The sequence below is a fragment of the Triplophysa rosa genome, linkage group LG14, assembly GCF_024868665.1.
Source record: "Triplophysa rosa linkage group LG14, Trosa_1v2, whole genome shotgun sequence".
Lineage (NCBI taxonomy): Eukaryota > Metazoa > Chordata > Actinopteri > Cypriniformes > Nemacheilidae > Triplophysa > Triplophysa rosa.
In genome coordinates this window covers 19299399-19318722 of record NC_079903.1, presented here as the reverse complement: position 1 = coordinate 19318722, position 19324 = coordinate 19299399, and the positions used below count along the sequence as shown (strand labels likewise).

General features: G+C 39.2%; 1 protein-coding gene across 2 annotated transcripts in view; it reads right to left on the bottom strand.

Moving 5' to 3' along the window:
• The window catches only part of tiam1b (TIAM Rac1 associated GEF 1b), a 58054-nt gene extending 40902 nt beyond the window's left edge, over positions 1-17152 (bottom strand). Inside the window, exon 1 of one of the 2 annotated variants that reach the window (XM_057351235.1) lies at positions 17031-17152. The gene's annotated coding sequence lies outside the window, so the exon portion shown is untranslated. Of the gene's footprint in view, positions 1-7240; positions 7593-17030 lie in introns of those variants that run through there. The other variant, XM_057351236.1, reaches the window with a different exon arrangement.
• Positions 17153-19324: the final 2172 nt, after the last annotated feature.

The window sequence follows — 19324 nt, the reverse complement described above, 5'->3', positions numbered from 1 at the left end:
TCTGTCATCATTTACTCACCCATGTCATTTTAAACCTGTGATTTTCTTTCTTCTGCAAAACACGAAAGAAAATATTCCGAAAAATGTTGGTAGCCAAAAACCGTTGGTCCCCATTGACTTCTATCGTATGGACACAAAATCAATGCAAGTCAGTTTTTGGTTACCGACATTTTTCAAAATATCTTCTTTTGTGTTCTGCAGAAGAAATAAAGTCATACAGGTTTGAAATGATAAGAGGACGTGACAGAATTTTCCTTCGAGTTTTATTACGGCCTGCTTTTGAGTGAGTGACGGTTTAGGTTTAGGGGTGGCGCTTTTTATTGCGTTATTTTTTCGACAACAATTGTACAAATGAAGAATAATCCAAATTATAAAATAATTATAAAATCTTGTAAGATCAGGTTGGTAAATAAACATTAGCCGTTGTCACTATTGGGCCATTTAAGCATCAAATAAACATATACGCCTCAAAAAACAACATGAAGAACTCGACATTAACAATAAATGTACTTAAAGATAAAAAATTAAATGTAATTGTCATGAATTTTTGTTTATAGGTGAACTTTCATTTTAAAACCGGTTTCTAGCACTGCCATTGGTCAACAAAAACAAAGAAACACTAAACAAAAATAAGTGTGAATTTGGGGCAGGGCTTATGTCAGGTCCATTTAATGTTTAAACTTTCCCAAATCAATCAATATACAAATGACTATTGCTTTAACATAATAGGCTGGGATAAATGATCAATTTTGAACTCTTTAAGATCTTTAAAGTCATATTGCACATAGCAAAACATCAGCACAACTGACAAAGTCAGCAACAAAAAAAAGATAAACATTATTTTAAAGTGCAATCTATCATTTGTAGTGTATTGCAGTATCTACTGAATCATTTGAATCATAAATTGCACTCACACTTCCTGAGTTTCTCTAGGTTAAAGCGAACGCAGCATCCTGCTGTAATCTTCAGCTTTGAAGCTTGTGAACGGCGCGTCGATGGGGGGGTTCAGGCAAGCCCTAGCACCTCCTCAACATGTGGTGAGGGGCATTTATCCTCCCCTGCCCCCTCAATGCTTGAATAAGTCATACAGATGGGGGATGGGAGCGTACCTGAGACCCCTGACAACACCCAAACTCCCCTCAGAGCAAGAATTTCTGAACTACACCCTCTGTTTGTCAAACGCGATGAAGAAGAAATACTATCACTAAACAAACTGAGAAGTCTTTCCAAACCTGTATGACTTTGTGAGAACACAAAAGATGTTTTGCAGAACATTGGTAACCGAACAACACAATCTCCGTTGACTTCCATTGTACGAAGAACACTAAACCACTGAGACATTTCTCAAAATATCTTCTTTCGTGTTGCACTGGAGAAAGAGTCATACTTGTTTTAACCGACATGAGGGTAAATAAAGGATCACAGTATTTTTTTTTGTTGGGTGAACTATCCCTTTAAAACATTTTCCAGATGACCAAGTTTGGTTCGCAAGGAAAGAGATGCCGGTCTTCTCCGCCTTATACTATAATAGTACAGATCACAGCTCGTTTTGTATCATAGACAAAACAACACATGAAAATATAGTTACGGGACATTTTTATACAGTCACTTAAGACACTGATACAGCGGCAACAAACAATTTTTTTTCAAATGTGTTTCTTACTCCTGCAAAAAATGACGAAAAAGATAAAGGCATTTTATTTTAGACTTGGATCTATTTTCTGGTTTTTACGCAGTTTATACTTTTAGGATTAAATCTCTAAAAAGTTCAGTATTCAAATACTAACCGCCAGTGTCCATGTCCTGTCATATTTGCATACTGAACTGGTCTGTTTTTTTAATCTATTGTTGCTCCACACACACTAAACCCTTCTTTAAAGACCAGTTTAAAAACTAGTAATACACAAATGAACATGAATGTTTTAAAGTTTACAACAAAAACGGTGCTATAACTATTAAAACATGCAAGTCAACTTGAAGGCATGCATCATCCCTCTTCTAAAAGCCAAACCAACCAGTCTGCAGTGTTTACCTGTGGCTTCGCTTGAGAGAAGCAGAGGGGGTTTAACTTGTCAAACGGTCAATAAACCGCAGGGAAAACGACACACAACAAGACTCATAACGCTTATGATGGTATCCTAAAGTATTGTGATAAATGGCAAAGTATGAATGATAACTATACTTATGGTCCATACTATTTACATGATACCCCAAGGGTACTTTAAAGAATGCTGAGGTATTACTATGGTAAATCTGGGTCAAACTACTCACCAAGTCTGTTTGTGCTTGTAGACGAAACACTTTGAGGCAGAGAACAACATTTTTGCTGTTGAAGTCAAAAGCAGAAGGGTTTTCCTACACTGTGAATCTGGCTGATGGGGTCAAATGTGAAGTTTGGTAAATTACAGTTTATTGCTGGTTCAGCTGATATTTTCTCTTCTCCGACAGCTGTTGTTTTTGAGAATAGTGCTGCGAGGAGCGTGTGAAGTATAAACAGATCGGGAGGTTTTTAAGGTTCACAGGTCATGTGCGTTGATTCACAAATGGTGCCGGAATGAAGCATGAAAAATCACCAAAACTGTAAAATATTGTGTTCAAATTCAGTCATTTTTTTATTCATTTTAATTGTAAAGTTGTAACATATCTACAAAAATGTGGGTAAACTATAAACGTGTCCTATGGTGTGACAGCAAAAATGTATATTTGAAGAGTTTGGTTCCAAAATGAGATAACTCAAAAAATCATGTTTTTTTATTGTGCATTCCAATTAATATCAATCAAACTGTAGTTGGTTTGTTTTGATTAAAGCCATAATAACAAACAAAAAAACAGCTAACTAACACAATAAAAACATGACAGTATAATAAAAAACATGATTGAAGTTATCTCATTTTGGAACCAAACTCTTCATTTATAAGTATAATTTTAAAAAGCAAAAGTTTGCGTTCACATAACACAAATCTGTGTAATGTGCATATTAATTTTGTATTTATATATACAAAATTTTGTATTTATTTATATTTACCAATAATTTTAATTATATATACATTTTTATTTTTTGAAATTTTTATTTTTATATTTTTCTTAAATAGGATATGCATGTATGTGTATGTTTTTATAAATATGAAATTAATATGCACAGTACACCGACATATATTATGTAAACACAAACTTTTATTCTGGATGCGATCAATCGTTTGACAGCCCTATTTTTTTTTGTTACGTCGCACCATAGGACACACGTATAATATATTTGCCAACTATCCATGTAAATTCAGAAATAAAAACCATTTTAGAATTAAAAGCTGATTTCAGAACTAAAAAGCTCCAAATGCTGTATTGTGTTAAAGTTTCTCCTGTGAAAAACACACAAAAACAAGTCTTTAATTCCTCTAGTTAGCTGTCTCTCACAACGCCATTCAGGGATTACATACACTTCAGTTCCAGGACAACAAATGACAAACCAAACTTTCTAAAAAGAAGGATTAAAACTGATCCAACAACAGGCCAAAGAACATTTCCACCTCGGGGAAACATTGTCGTTCGGTCGCCCATGTTTCTCTGATTCCCGTGTGACACGCAAAGAACAGATTAAGCAAATCCAGCAAACATTTTCACGACATCATTCTCTCCCGTGTGGAAGCCTCCAGCAAACCCACGGGGTCTTCTCCCCCCCTCACCCTCATGCGGTGCAGTCAGGCGTGACGAGACGGGACACAAAGCCGGGCTGAAATGAGTTTACTCGCTGCCACCGCGGCCCTTTAATTTCCACCCGACTGTGGTACAATAACCCCCTGTTCTCTCCAAACCATGACGGTGCGGAAAGATCAGGAAAACCTAACCGCGTGGCATCTGTCTGACTAAACCATCTGTGTTTTAGTTACACATCATAGCCGGCCACTTCAAAACCGCCGCTGAGATAAAGACCCTTCAGTTATATCACTCATCAAAACTGACGGGGTATGAATGATGTTTCTGATGCATTCTGGGTAAACAGACCACTTGAACAGGTAACATAGTGACTGCTCGAAAACTTACAAAGACCTAGACAGCATAGCAACATAAACAAGACACAGATAAGAGAATAAAAGTCAGTCGTCCTCCATCACAGCACTAAAGTATGCCCGGCATGACCACCAGAGCCATAAAACTCTTAAAGATCTGTTTGCTGGAAAACAATCACTAGAGCCCTTTAAACCAACACAGAACAGGGAATTAACACAGATAAGTGCAGGAAATACAACCCGGTGGAAATGAACATCAAAGCAGAAGGAAAGTGATCTTAAAGTGACACTTTTAATGATCAAAGTCCACGTGTCCCTTGAGAAAGAGCCAAACCATTTCAATCAGCCGGAGAAGAAATCTTGGGTATTAAACCTGTTTAGATCTCCACTCGTGCACAGAAGAATTAAACCTTTGTTAAGGTGATTGTTGGTTCCCATTAAATGGAGATTATGAAAGGAGAACAGCACCCTGATCAAAACAAAGTATTAGTTTCTCAAAGCTGATTGTTTCAGATAGGTCTGCTTTACACCGTCGTTGCAAACCGCCCACAATCGCCCGACATGTATTTTATTCGTACCTTTGTGAGGAAAAACCACTGATCTATATAAATGACTGGATTGCGCCTAGAACGCTAAACCAACGGCAGGAGGTGAAGCCACCGGAAGAGATCGTGCCGCCATCTTGGTATGCCCAACTGACAGAGAGCCATTGACATACAGTCATCTAAAATAGCCGTTTTTCAGCTTATTAGGCGTGCGATAAGTTTTTAGTTTACATGCGTGTTTAAATTAATTGTTACTTCTGATATTTTTTCCAATGTTTATTTTATTTTGGGCAGAATAGCGACGTATATACATCAATGAATGTGAGTGTGTATTGCACACTGTGCAAAAAACATTTGTTTTCTGAATTTTTGCTGTGGACACATGTACGGTTTATTTGCCAACAACTTAAATGCTTTACTATGACACTTAATAAATACTATAATGTTTCTTTGACAGCTACATGTTACTATTTATTTCGTTAACCCATGTGACAAAATAAATACTGTAGTTTACTTTAGCATTTACCATAGTAAACTATAGTGAGTTGTGTGTTATAGTAATTACTACAGTTTGTTAATGTATACTACAATATTGTCTGTACTGAATGTTACCACAGTAAATATTGATGTTTACTACTACAATTTATCAATTAACTATAGTTTTTCAGAATTTTACAACGGTAAATAATACTAAAGTAAAGTAGGTTTTCATGTAGGAAAGATCTGATAATAAACCCTCAATAGGAATAATATAATGTCACAACAGTTCAGTGCACTGCAACTTTCTTTTCTGGCCAACAAACACAAAATCTTATGTGCCTTTACCAAAATTTACTTTTTAAAATAAAGTTAACCTCAAAAACATACACCGCAGTAAAGTGACATCTAGCTCCGCTGGTTATATAAATATTATTATTATTATTACTATATAGTTATATGAGCGAACTAGTCCAAAAGTCTGTGATAATGTGTCTGAGCATTATGCAAGATCTCACAGCTGCGTCCACCAGCTCTGACCTCCTGTCCCGCTCGACTCGGATCATTTCCATCTGTATACCGGCAGATGAGAGATTCCTCCTGCCTTCCTTTTCTCAGTCCATTCACAAGCGCTCAAAGCAAATGAATTCAGGCTGTCTAAAGTCCTTCACACCAGGACAGACTCAGAGGGGGGCTCTCCTTGACTCTGACCGACTTTAACACATTTGCAATTCATCATCTTTCTCACACATCCACACAATAGCAGCCGCAAAAAGCTTTGTCATTATAACGTCGCGTGCACGCTTTATTTACAGTGTCTGACACCCGGAGAAAAGCCGCGTTTGTGTGTCGATCTGCTGTTATTAACTACCAGCTCCATTAGCATTTAACACCGCAGGTGGACGACAATAACAATGTCTTAAGTGATCTTTGTTCTTACAGGACACTTCTAATAAAATGCTTCAGGGCATGTCTGCGCAAACGGAAAAGCAACATTTGGCATTAAGATGAGCAAGTGGTTTGCAAGCTGCAAAACGTTTTGCAAATATAAAGTTCTGTCACAGGTCAAAATAACCAATACTAATGGAATTTATTGGGAAGGATTTCAATACAAAACAATTGGACCTTTAAGGACACATCATTCCCAAAAGGACTGTAAGGTTCCTGAAAACATCAGATGACAACGCAGAACATTCAAGGAACTTAAAGTAAAGCTTTCATGTTTTTAAAACTTCTGCAGTTCATGTCCCTAACTATTCAGAAGCAAAACAATAGCAATGCAACGCTAGAATAAAAATCATAAATATTACACAGTATCCTATAGGATTTGACACTTTTTTGACATGACTTCCACATTTGGGAAAAAAATTGAAATGATTTAATCATTCCTATAAATATATTGACTATAGATATTTCCATTAATTTTCCAGGAATTATACTATGTTATGCAAGCTTACATATGTTCTGATAAGAGCTAAAAATATGCCATATTTCTTTAGATTTTATTTACTATAGATACATTTACATTTAGTCATTTAGCAGATGCTTTTATATATATACAAACCCTGACACAAAGCATGAGAACACGGACTCTGACATCAAACCTCGATATCAGACGTGAACCGACTTTACACATCAATATATCCTCAACCATAAAGTGTCTAGGTCAGCGGTTCTCAAACTTTTTCGTTGTAGGGCCCCCTCTTTGTACTGCGCATCGCTTTGCGCCCCCCAAATAAAGACTTATAATCTTAAACGTAGAATTTGAATTAAACCAAAAGCATATTCAGTTATACAATGCTGGAACGTCAATTCTTTTGGTTGGTGGTCTAATTTGTCTGATGTTTGATCGCATAAAATTTAAGATAAATTCTTCAACATCTGTGGCCCCCCTGGATCCATCTTGGGGCTCCCCAGTTTGAGAACCACTGGCCTAGAATAACTTCATACCGACCATTTCAGTCAACATTTAGAGCTAGAATAATGTTTTGCCAATGCAAAGACTGTATCACACCAATAAAGCTTTGGATGTTCAGAAAGAGCCGAAGTCTGAGAGTCAGAAAGTAAGACAGCTGTGTTCAGACATGGGAAACCCTCTACAGATCTTAAGACGCTTTGAAGCTGGAAAACTGCAGAACTCAAGCCACAAGCATCCACACAAAGCAACAGAAGCCTTGAGTGTCGCCACACCTCACCAACGCACAAATGTCTTACCTTCCCAGGGGGGTGATCCGCTGAACCAATGACATGCGTCCGCTCTAAAATCTCACGTTTCCTCCAGCAGCGTTCACATGCTGCTTTAAACTCCACAACAAACTGACTCCCACGTGAACGCAGGGCAACCGAGGCAGCTCGGGACGGGGGGCTGTGTTGTTCAGCGATCTCCACCCTCCTTCTCTCTCTCCTTACACTTTCTCGACCTCTTTCCCCTTCCCCCTTTTCTCCCGTCTCACAGTCACTCTGAGATTGGGAGCAGGAATGCGTGTGCTTCTCCTTCGGCTCTGTGCCTCTTGTCTGATCCAGCGAAGAGCATTGCATTTACACAAGCGCTCAAACCCGCCTCTCACAAACACAGGCTCCGCCCATTTGTCACACCTTTGCCAGAGAGCTCCGCCCCCTCAGGGCAACTTCTCCCACATACTCCTGCCGAGCAAAATCTCCGTGTTTGTCAAGAACATGTCCAAGTTATATTTCGCACTGAAATCTAAACAGAAAGATACACATTTGTATTTGGCAAAAAGAAAATTACATTTAATCATTAGCAGACGTGATTTGAAGAACGAAGAATCGTACAGGATCTGACAATAACATTGTTAATATACAAAATAGAACAAATAAATAGAAGAAAAATGTTTTTATATCATTCCCAAAATCTCAGTCATGTACAAAATATAAGGAATTAAATATCTGTCCATCTGGATAATAAATAAACAGATCACACACTAACTTGTGTAGTCCTAAAGTCTATAAACAAGATTTTACCCAACACGATGTGAGGATGTGACAGAGGAGTGTGTATCTGTGGGTTTTTGCTGAAGATAGAGGTGTGATTGGTGGGAAGGCAGCAGTGTTGTTGTCATAGCACCAGAGCTGTGGGCGGAGCGAGAGACGCAGACGTAAATGGTGACGGCCCTGGCTTAATTCATTCACCACACACACACACATGCACTTCGCATAGGTATTCTGCAGTGCCCGGCAGCGGGCACACGCAAGCTACTCCGTCACTCTGATCACGTGACCCGTGAGCTGCTTTGCATACGCAGCAGTGCAGACGCCCGAGGGTCAGACTGAGAACAGAACAGGCTGATATAACCCGGAGACGGGTGCTGCGGCTCAGAGCAGAACCCCACGTCTAGACGACTGTGATTAAACAACCTAAAATAAGAAGCGCAACATCATGGTCAGTCTGATGGCATGTCAAAATGACAACACTGCCGGCCAGAGCTGTGACCCCGCATCCATCCAACCTAGACAAACTTAACTGCTGGACTCTCTCTCCCCAATAAAACAGAGAGAAAGAGAGAAAGAAATGAGGATAAGAGACAACAAGAGAAAAATAAAGATAACAGAGAAACTGAGAGAAAAAAGCAAGATATGTACAGGGAGAGAAAGAAACAAAGATAGAAAAAAACACTAACCCTCTCTCTCTTTCTCTCAACAGGTAGTGTTCTGGCTTTTGTGGAAACTAGTAACTTGGTTTTAGCACCTATTGTATTATTGCTCCTGTATGACATACCGCTTTATTGCTCCCTGAACTCTCTGTAAGTCGCTTTGGATAAAAGCGTCTGCTAAATGACTAAATGTAAATGGACTGAAAGAGAAAGACAGAATGACAGATAGACATAAAACAGACAGACAGAAATATTAAAATAAAAGAATAAATAAAAGAAAGAAAGAGAGAGAGAGAGAGAGAGAGAGAGAGAGAGAGAGAGAGAGAGAGAGAGAGAGAGAAAGAAAGAAAGAAAGAAAGAAAGAAAGAAAGAAAGAAAGAAAGAAAGAAAGAAAAAGAAAAAGAAAAAGAAAAAGAAAAAGAAAAAGAAAAAGAAAAAGAAAAAGAAAGAAAGAAAGAAAGAAAGAAAGAAAGAAAGAAAAGGCAAAATTAGAGAAACATAGACATAAAACATTAGCAAAACAAATTTCTCTCTATTTTTAAAATACTTGTTTTATTTCAAACATTCTTGAGCAGCCCTACAACATTTCTCCCATATTCCAAATGAAAATATTTTTAATTTGCATTCATTTGAAACAGGACAATTGGGTCAAAATAACAAGGAATATGCAATGTCTGCAGAACTTAAAATACTGCAAAGAAAATAAGTTCATATTCATGTTTAAACATCATGTTTTACAAGTATTTTAAGATCAGTTCAAAGATAAATGAGCCTCATTTTGACGCATTCATGCGCCTTTGAATTCTCTGTCTTTCACATTGCTGTTTGGTGACTTTGAAGTTTGTTTCTGTTGAAATGCAATACACTGGACTCAAATGACCATAACACACACGGAAACGATGATTAAAGGCAAAACATTATTGGTTTCTTACTTTTTCTGTGGCTTTATTTCTGTAGTTTGTGTTGACAAGGTCATGGGTTTGAACCCCAGAAGTTGATTGAATGTAAGACCTGGACTGCACTGTAAACCAATTTGGATAAATGAAAGTCACACACGAATTTTGTGAAAACATGAAAGTCTGTGATTGTAAAATGTGTCTTCGTTTTATCTTAAAAGAGAAAATACAGTGTTATGAACGTCGGCTGAACGTCTGGGTTTTCTTCTCTGGGTCAGACGATCCAGATGTGTTTACAAAACCTGCTCTGAACCTATTAGAGCGCTGTACAATTGCTGGTTGTGTAGAAAAACCTCCGACAGTATCTAAATGACTCCTTCAAATCCCTAATAAATAGCAGGAATGTTGGCTTAGATGCCGAGGACCTCTCCATTCCTGTGATACGACAACAAGCAGAGGCCACTTTTACTGGCCGTACCGCAGTTCAATTTCGGCTTAAGAAGAAACAGAAATATTTATTACAGTCCTGTTCGACTCAATCTGAAACAACAAAGCCAAGAGGAGAGTTAGCTTCGGTGTTACGGAGCAGATGAAAGGGATTGGCCGGAGCGTTTTGGAGATCATTAGCGTAGATCCCCGGTAGACTCCATCACTAGATCTTCAACTTTCCCTACAATATTCATCAAAGGAGTCTGTCGGTCTGCATGCAAACCAGCCAGAACATGTCAACAGGCAGGCAACCTGGTTACGTTCATGTGTTGGCATGAAGACAGACTGACATTCTCCCACAGTCCTAATGAACATGACCGCACGCATTTGATGATGTCGTATGGCACCAGAGGCGTTTCATGGCGTCGCATGACTTGTGGGCAAGATGAGAGTTCTTCTGAGACAGATTGCACGAGCATTGAAGTATGCAGACAGAATCCTGTGGCATGGAAAAAATGTGAATCTTAAAGGAAAACTTGGCCAAAAAAAAGAAAATCGTAGTTATTAATTACACACCCGTATGCAAACCTGTGTGTGGTCATGTTTTCATGACTCTTTGTTCTGTTTACAAAATAAGATATTTTGAGAAATGTCTCGGTGGTTTTGTGTCCTTATAATGGAAGTCAATAGGGGTCAATGTTGTTTGGATACCATTCTTCAAAATATCTTCTTTTGTGTTCTGGAGAAGAAACAAAGTCATGCAGGTTTGGAATGATATGAGTATGAATAAATAATGGCAGAAATTTCATTTTTGTGTAAACGATTCTACACAGCATCATAAAATAAACAGGCTTGCTAAGACAGGCCAATTAAACTGTCCCACAAAAGCGATGATGCATCTCCACATTTTATGCCAAATGTCTGTGTGGCCTCACAAACCTTCTGGCGGTCTTCATCCTCCATAAAAATAAACCGATCGCAGCGAGAGTCCATGCAAATGTAAGTCAATGCCCAGACACATCCTTCAGGTAAACCATCCAACCACATGCACAACAACACCACAACGAAGAAAAATATTTCATCATCCGTTCTCCAATGAATTCTTCTACTACATTCCATGCATGCTTAAAACTAATTCATCTACATTTACATTTATGCATTCAGCACACACTTTTAACCAAAGTGACTTAGAGCGAATTCAACATATACATTTTAATCAGATCTGATATATTTTATCAGATGTGAGACAAGACTGTGGAGAGTTGGTTTACTGGTGCACTTTGCGGGGTTGCCAGATAGGCAACAAATCCAGCCCACTGGCCAAAAAAACTAGCCCAATAACCACACCCCAAAACATATTTGAACCAAAACTCGAAGAAAAAAAGATCACTACTAAAAATAATAACAGACGAAGCTATGCATCTCACACAATCTATTTGAAAATAATAAACTCACTGTGTTATTATAAACGATGAAAAACTATACAAATATGATAAAAGGCTATTTTAAAAACGACTACCAATGAACAAAATCTTCCACCTTTAATCTGTACAATAAAAAACAACCCACAGCAACATATTTCTGGGGGAAAAACAGCAGATCTGGCAACCCTGTCTCTGTGTCAGACATATCTCTCCAGCATCATGACACGTTCCCGTTCCCAGGATCATTTATCTCCTGTGCAATTAAACGCATCCTAAACCGCTGATGTATAGCAGCCCAAGTGTACTCCAAATGCCCAGGGTATCAGACGGCCTCTGTCAATTTTCCCACAATCCCCTGCAGCATCATTGGCAAACAGCGACATTATAATGAAAGCTGGGGACGCTGAGTCATTCACGGTCTCACAGCCGTGAGCTTGAGTCACCTCTATATGCACCCCCCATCTCCACACAATTCATCCTTCATATTTATAAGATTAAAATCCAGCTGTCTGAACCCGCCACACTGCGCTTTCACGTCTTTTATCTGCCAAGCTGATCCAGTAATCCTCCTTTGCATTTCAAGCAGCCTTTACTGGCAAAAATGAAGACGCATGGTCAATTATGCAGGACTAACTTCCCAACCGAAGGTCTAAGTGGAGATTAATCTTTTAACTCAGAAGTCAAAGCAATTACAGCTTTAAAACAGATCGATCCTGCATGACACATTTTAGGAAATGAAGAGATGCCGGCGCAGAGAGAAAGCGGGTGCTTCACACTTTAAGTTTCCATACAGCTCAACCAGAAATGATCGTTTTTTTCATCACTTTCACTCTCATGTCATTACAAACTTGTAGGACTTTCTTTGTACTGCAGAACACAAAAGAAGATATTTTGAATAATGTTGGTAACCGAACAATATTGGGCCTCATTTACTTACACTGTATGAACACAAAACCACCGAGACATTTCTCAAAATATCTTCTTTTGTGTTTCACAGAAAAGAGTCATATACAGGTTTCGGACTACATGAGGGTCAAAAATGCTGACGAAAAAAATATTTTTGGCTCAACTATCCCCTTCGCCTTTCTTTAATTCATACACAGAACTGTTACATTGTATAGTGTAATATGAGCGCAGGTGAATTGTAAAACCGCATTGTAAGTGTTGTGTCACTGCACATTGAGAAACATAATAAACGCATCTAACTGGGTCATCTAAGCCCCAAGTATCTAGGACAAGCCGACCATCAGGACTGTGCAGAATCCAACTTCACATGAATGTCCAAAATATCAGCGCAAAAACAGCCACAAAAAAAAAACAGTACAAGACTAAAGTACGATACAATGGGACGGTAATAAAACTGATGTTTGATTTTGTGATTACAGTCATAATGTTGGCTCAAAAAAACAAACAAACATCATATTTCAGAGATGGACAGTAGTTAACAGAACTTGAAGCGCTCTCGTGAACAACAACTATAACCATGATGTCTATGAGGAGGCCTGGAAATCTCTCGGATGTCACCTAAAATATCTTGATTTGTATTCCGAAGACGCAAGGAGGTCTTAAAACATGTGGAATGTCATGTGGGCGAGTAAAAAATAACATGAACCTTTCCTTTGACAAACGTTGCCACTCTCTTCTGTATTTTCCTGGGAATCCTGTGATTGCGCATACGCAGCTTTCATATCAACAAATAAAACATAATATATCCAAAACAAACCTCGCTGAACATTCAGAAACACACGAGCATGGGAATCCCAACACATCTGAACACAAACAATCAGATTACACAAAACATTTACCTAAAGTGACCCAAAACGACCGAATAAACAAACCGCTGTACAAAACAACGGGATGATATACGTTGAATATGTGTATTTGTGTTAGAGCATGAAGGGATCTGTTGTTCTCCACAGAACGTCTAAACAGCCCTCACAAGACACAGTGGGCTATAAGGCAGCCATTAAAGCAATAAAGATGAGTTATGCACAAAGAGAAGCATTTACAGCAACAAAAACATTCTTAAGCAGTTTGTATATCGCTCTCTCAAGTGTGGCCATCTCATCTGGACTCCCTCCATGCAAAGTAGAAAGTCCATCAACTTAATTTAAGCTTGGACTCAAGCCGCTGTTTAACCTCGGAAATTATCGTTTCATTTCCTGAGCAAACAACTGCGTTACAGCGCACGAGACGGTCATTTACCCGCAGCAGCGATTAGAGAAAGTAAATGCAGGATACACTGGATTTGGGTGCGATGGTGGGGTGCCGGGGACCAGTTATTTTGCAGCTGTCAAGCTCACATGAATCAGACCCAAACACGAGCAACAATAGTCTCTGTACAGTGTTTATACATCACACGCACACTTAAAGTCGGACCTCATGTTACACCCTCAGAATTTTTGCTGACAAGTCGACACATTACAACCGTTTGTGTGGTGGTGAATCCAGATCCCCTTATTATAAACAAACACAAAACAAGAATGTCAGCAAAAAACAGTGCCGCGTTTATTCTAAGTTGTCTTCAGAATGAATGCACGATTCTGCGGACGTGGGTACGACATGAATAATTCACAGTGGGAAGATATCAAATATGCATATTTGGAGGACTGCCGTGTTTTATCATATCTCGGGGAAGAACGCCGGGATCTGTACAAACACTCGTGCTATTAATACAAAGGTCAGACAACAGCCAAACTCAAAAGAGACACGACGCCTTGAATAATGTCCGTTTACAAAGAAGATCTATGACAGCTGGAACGTACCATTAGACAGGGGTGACTGGTAGCCTTTAAAACAATGTTAATTTAATTAGCACATTAGCTTAAGCCAGAATCTAAATAACATGAGGCCTATTTTATATATTTCAAGTTCAGGGGTAACACTGAAGAAGAACATATAACATCACATTCACAACACTTAAATTCTTAGTTACCCAAGCAGATCCTTGTTAACACTGGATTGATTGAGAGAGAGAGAGAGAGAGATCTGGTGGTCTCTTTACCCTGCGTGGAGAGACATCAAGCCACAATTGAAAGGTCTTTAACTAGACTCTCGCTGTTGTCATCTAACCTCGCTCATACACCCACTGAAAGCTCTGAGGTTTTCAAATGTTGGTCAAGACTGTTTCTATTTTCTGCCGTGTTTTTCACTCTCTGAATTTCAGCGATCAACCAGCTGCTGAAAGAACTGCTTGATGCTTTAAAGGTGTCATGAACTGGCCTTTTTTATTGTTTCATACTATTGTATAAGGTCTACTTATGACGTTCGCGGGTTTTTACATTAAAAAAACATCAAAATCAATAAGTAATAGGCTATTTTCTACCCGGGTTTTGAGGCCGGCTCGACAAACGCTCGGTTTTAATGGGCGTGCCGCATTGAAGACTTGGAAGTAAACGCCCACTGCTATGATTGGATAGCAGTTTGTGTAGTAAACTTAGTTGGAGCCATCTGTGAATTTGGTTGGACACGTAACGTTAGGTTACACATTATCAGGACATATCAAGCGATCTATAACAAAGCAATAGTGACGCAACTATGTTTTACCATTCCTATTGGATCCAATATTGACGGCACAGCACTGCTTTTTCATTTTAGTCTCTCCGCAAATCCAGCGTCGACCTGGGCCTTGTTCACAAAAGGAATCCGCGTTGAAACGTCTTTAAAAATAAACTTCAACCACGCATTACTAATGTCGGAATCCGAAGGAAGGTTAAGCAGCGACTTTGTTCTTCCACAACCAGGCACTGCACAATATTATGCGATCTTTAACAGCATGTTTATTGCGTGCGGGGCTAGAGAAGTAGTCGTTGATATTCTTCTGTGGCGGCGGTGTTCAACCTGTCTATAGATAGGTGCATTCCAGAACATGCCGTTCGCTGGGCCTGGTGTCAATAACAGTTGTTATTTCAGTAACAAGAGCGTTTTCAGGTCTGACACTTACAGGATGTTCACATGAATACGATTCCCTCTTATATAACAAAAGCTCGGGTTAAAATTGATGTCTTAATTCATGACACCTTTAATGGAAAAACAAATAATCTAGGGTTGGGAATCGAAAATCAATTCCAATTTGGAATCGGAATCGAAAGGCTAGGAATCGGATCGGAATCGAAAGGAATAGGAATCGGATACTTGAGATTAAAATTCCTGTATGCATATTTTCAGAAAAGTACATGCGTTGCATGATCTGCTGATATCTCAATAAAAGCCCTTACGAAAATTATCGATATTTTTTACTATAGTGAGCATAGTTAGCTATAGAATTTGCATTAAAGCACAGGAATCACAAATTAACCATAGTTGCATTATAGTAACTGCAGTTTAACCATGATGTAGTTCAACTATGATAATACAAATTGTAATAAATCAGAAAAGGTGTGTTTCTATGTGTAAATATACACAAAACGGTGCTCATAAATATATAAATATATTTTGCAAACAAGTCAATAAGCACGCTAAATGACCCTACAGGTTGATATCTAAATGTTTTACTTCAACTGTGGAATCGAAACTGGGAATCGATAAGAATCGAAATCAATAAGCACAATTGGAATTGGAATCGATAAAATTGAAACAATTCCCAACCTTAAAACAATCAAAAATTGCAACTGACCGGTCCGAGCTTAGTGCTTCCAGGTCACCGATGCCCAATAGAGCTTAAACTTAAATAATATAACTTGACTTATTGGCAGAAATAAAGACTATTGTTTTACAGAAAATAATTATTTTACAAAATAACTATAAACAGACAGACCACATGTAAAATTAAATGAGTATATAGAAACTACCCTTACAGTAAAAAAATAAAATCAAACTCACGTTTTTTAACAAGCCGCCACATTTGATCCCAAAGGTTTCACATGAAAATGTTCATAAGCCACATGTGAAATTTATGTTGCTTTTTTATAACAAAATCTCAAAATGACCAAATAAACCAGGGTCAGTCCACTGCCAACAGTGAGAGCTAAAATTAAAGTTCCATTCCTCTACTCAGCAGTCAAGTTTTTTAAAAACCTTACACGTGCCATCTCAAACGATCTTAGCCATTCGATCATTTTATGCAAATGCTCCCAGAAATGCATTTTTAATGATGAGTGATGTGGTGCAGGTCTCCATGTGGCACACACTCGCAGCATCACTGCACCAGATGCCAGACAGCAGGGGTCAGACCATCAGACACACCAAGAGAAGCCAATCCCTCCACATTTACTCAAGAGAAAACCTTAAATGACGCGAGCAGTGATGGATGTGTTAAGGCTCTGCCCGCATGAGAGCCGTACGGTGGGATGTATGGACAGGGTCAGACAGACGATGCCATTGGCATTGAGTAAATATCCTGCAGTGACATGCAAAACGCCTGATGAATGTCTAACCCGAGTGATGCTCATTGAAACGTCTCAGAATAAAACGCAACAAATATACGAGAACACCTAGCTGGGACATTAACAGCCGCGTAAAAGCCACATGTGGCGTACGCGGTTCATGTCTGAGCACACAAATAAACAAACGCAATTACGACTCAATGAACATTTGGCGTCCGGCACGTGTCCCCCGTGATGCCGCAGTCACGCGCATTGGTTCTTATCGTTTTACCTTTAACGCCAAATACATTTATTTATAAACGCGCGTTACGCACACTCACCTGTCATTATTGCGCACGGTCTCCTCTCCGTGGATTGAATGAAGGTGGTGTGGAACATCACGGATTCAACGGGTATAACCGCTCAGACGCGACGCTCAGCGCGCCCTCGCGGCTGAAGGAAGCGGGCGCGTGCGAGCGAGCGAGCGCGGTGCCCATGGAGACGAGCAAGCAGATCCCAGCACGCACTTGTTGGAATAAATCTGATTGGTGAAGCACAAGATGACAAGAGAAAATGCATATTTTTTACTAGTGTTAACATAGAATGCATTTAAACTATGTTTAAGACGTTCATTATTTATTATTATTTGTATTGCTAATGATATTTTAATAATTAAAAAATAGTAGTATTTTCTTCTTAATAACAATGTAACGTTAGGCTAATAATTACTATTTAGAAGATTCGTCTTCTATTTTAGATTCTTAATATTGCACATTCTCTGGGCATCTTGTTCACAGGACTGAACGAGATCACAGGTCTGCTGGAAACTGTCCTTCACTATACTGTCTAGCTCGAAAAAAAAGTTTTAAGTTCTGCAAAAATATAAAAACTATTTTCACTGAAATGCGTCTGAACTTCTAAATCATACTGTATAAAAAGAACCAAAATAAAAATGTAAATAAAAAACACAGATAAAAACAAATAGCTGTACCTACCTCAAGTGTATTAAGTTAAATAATACATTAAATTAAAAGCGTTACCTAATATCACTCTTAATATTTTATGTTCAGATGTGTGTTATTTCACCTAACGTGTTGAAGACATTTTCCGTTTACTTTACTGACAAGATAAGCTCTATGGATCTTGACAAAGAGGCGCCCTCTGTTGAGACAAGACAGTACTGCATGCTGAACACATCAAGTCACTTAAAAAAAAAAAAACACTTGTGTGTTCACATTTACTATTTTTTATTGTAGCTAGTTAATATAAACCATTTACACGGATGAAAACAAGAATGCGATTGGTAAAAAAATAGTCTCGTAAAATTAAACGCCCAAAGAAGCTCTACTGCAGAATGATGCATGTATCTCACAGATCAACAGAAATGTTATTTTTTCATCATTTACATCTTTGAAAGGGTACAGAAGTGTCAAACAATACCTCTTAATATACACAACAGAAAATGAGCCGAACATTTTCCAGAGGTTATTTCTTACAGGTGTAAAAGTCTTACAGTGTGCAAACTGGGCTATTTACATTCAGCATGTGAAACTCTCACTCTTTGCACATTAGAGTTCATGTTGTGAAAGGTCATGCCCCTTGACTTTCACACAGAAAAAGGAAGAATTAAATCAGAATCAATATATTTTGTTGTGAAAATGTCATCACTGTATGACCAGCGCTTCAGTCTTTCTTTTTCCGAAAAGCATTAAACGTGTAGACAGCACCATCACATGTATTCTGAACTCAGATGTGAACTTCAGCGTCCGGGTCTTTCACGTGTACGGCTCTCGTTCTCCACAGGAGACAGCGTGTCCTGTATTCTTCTGGTTCTACGTGCATCCAGCAGACCAAATTAAAAGACGCAAATTCAGTTCCCAAAGTGTCCTCGACCACGATGGCCACCCCTGCTCCACCCTCCCCGATGGAACGGTGGCTCAAACCTCTCCGGCCCCTTTTCTGGTCCATGGTCTCGCCGGTTATTCCAGTTTGGTTCCTCGTCCCAGCGATCTCCTGGTCTGGGTCCCCTGGGCGGCCCACGAGGAGGGAATCTTTCTCTGGGAGGGGGGAATCATTTACTGTAGGGGTCATCGTGGGCATCCGCAATCTCCCAGCAGGACGTTCTCCATACATGGGGTTGGGGCCTCGTGGAGGCATCATCTGAGTGGGCACATTTGGAGGCGGCATGTTGGGACGGGGCATGTCATTGGGGAAGGGGGGCATGAATGGTGGGCGGGGTCCCACTGGGGGATGTGGCAGTAGGGGTCCGGGACCCAGAAGGCTCCTGGGAGGACTCAGCGGTGGACCTCCCGTCAGGTCCGTGTGAGCTATGGGGCCCTCGAGTAGGTTTTTCGAAGGGTATAACACCGGGTTTTCTGATTTTTTTGGGGGGGGAAACAAAACAATGTTAGATACAAAAGACTTTAAATGGCATCAATCATATCAAAGCTGATCAGCTTTACCTGTGATGGTAGAAGGTGAACCTGCGGTGTTCATAGGGCTCACTGGGCTGGCAAAAACATTTGTAATAAACATCAGCGTATTGTTCATGCCTGACCTGTCCTGACTCTAACAGCCGTTTTGTCAAATATGGAAATATTTGTTTTTCCACATTTCAGAATAATAGTACTTATCA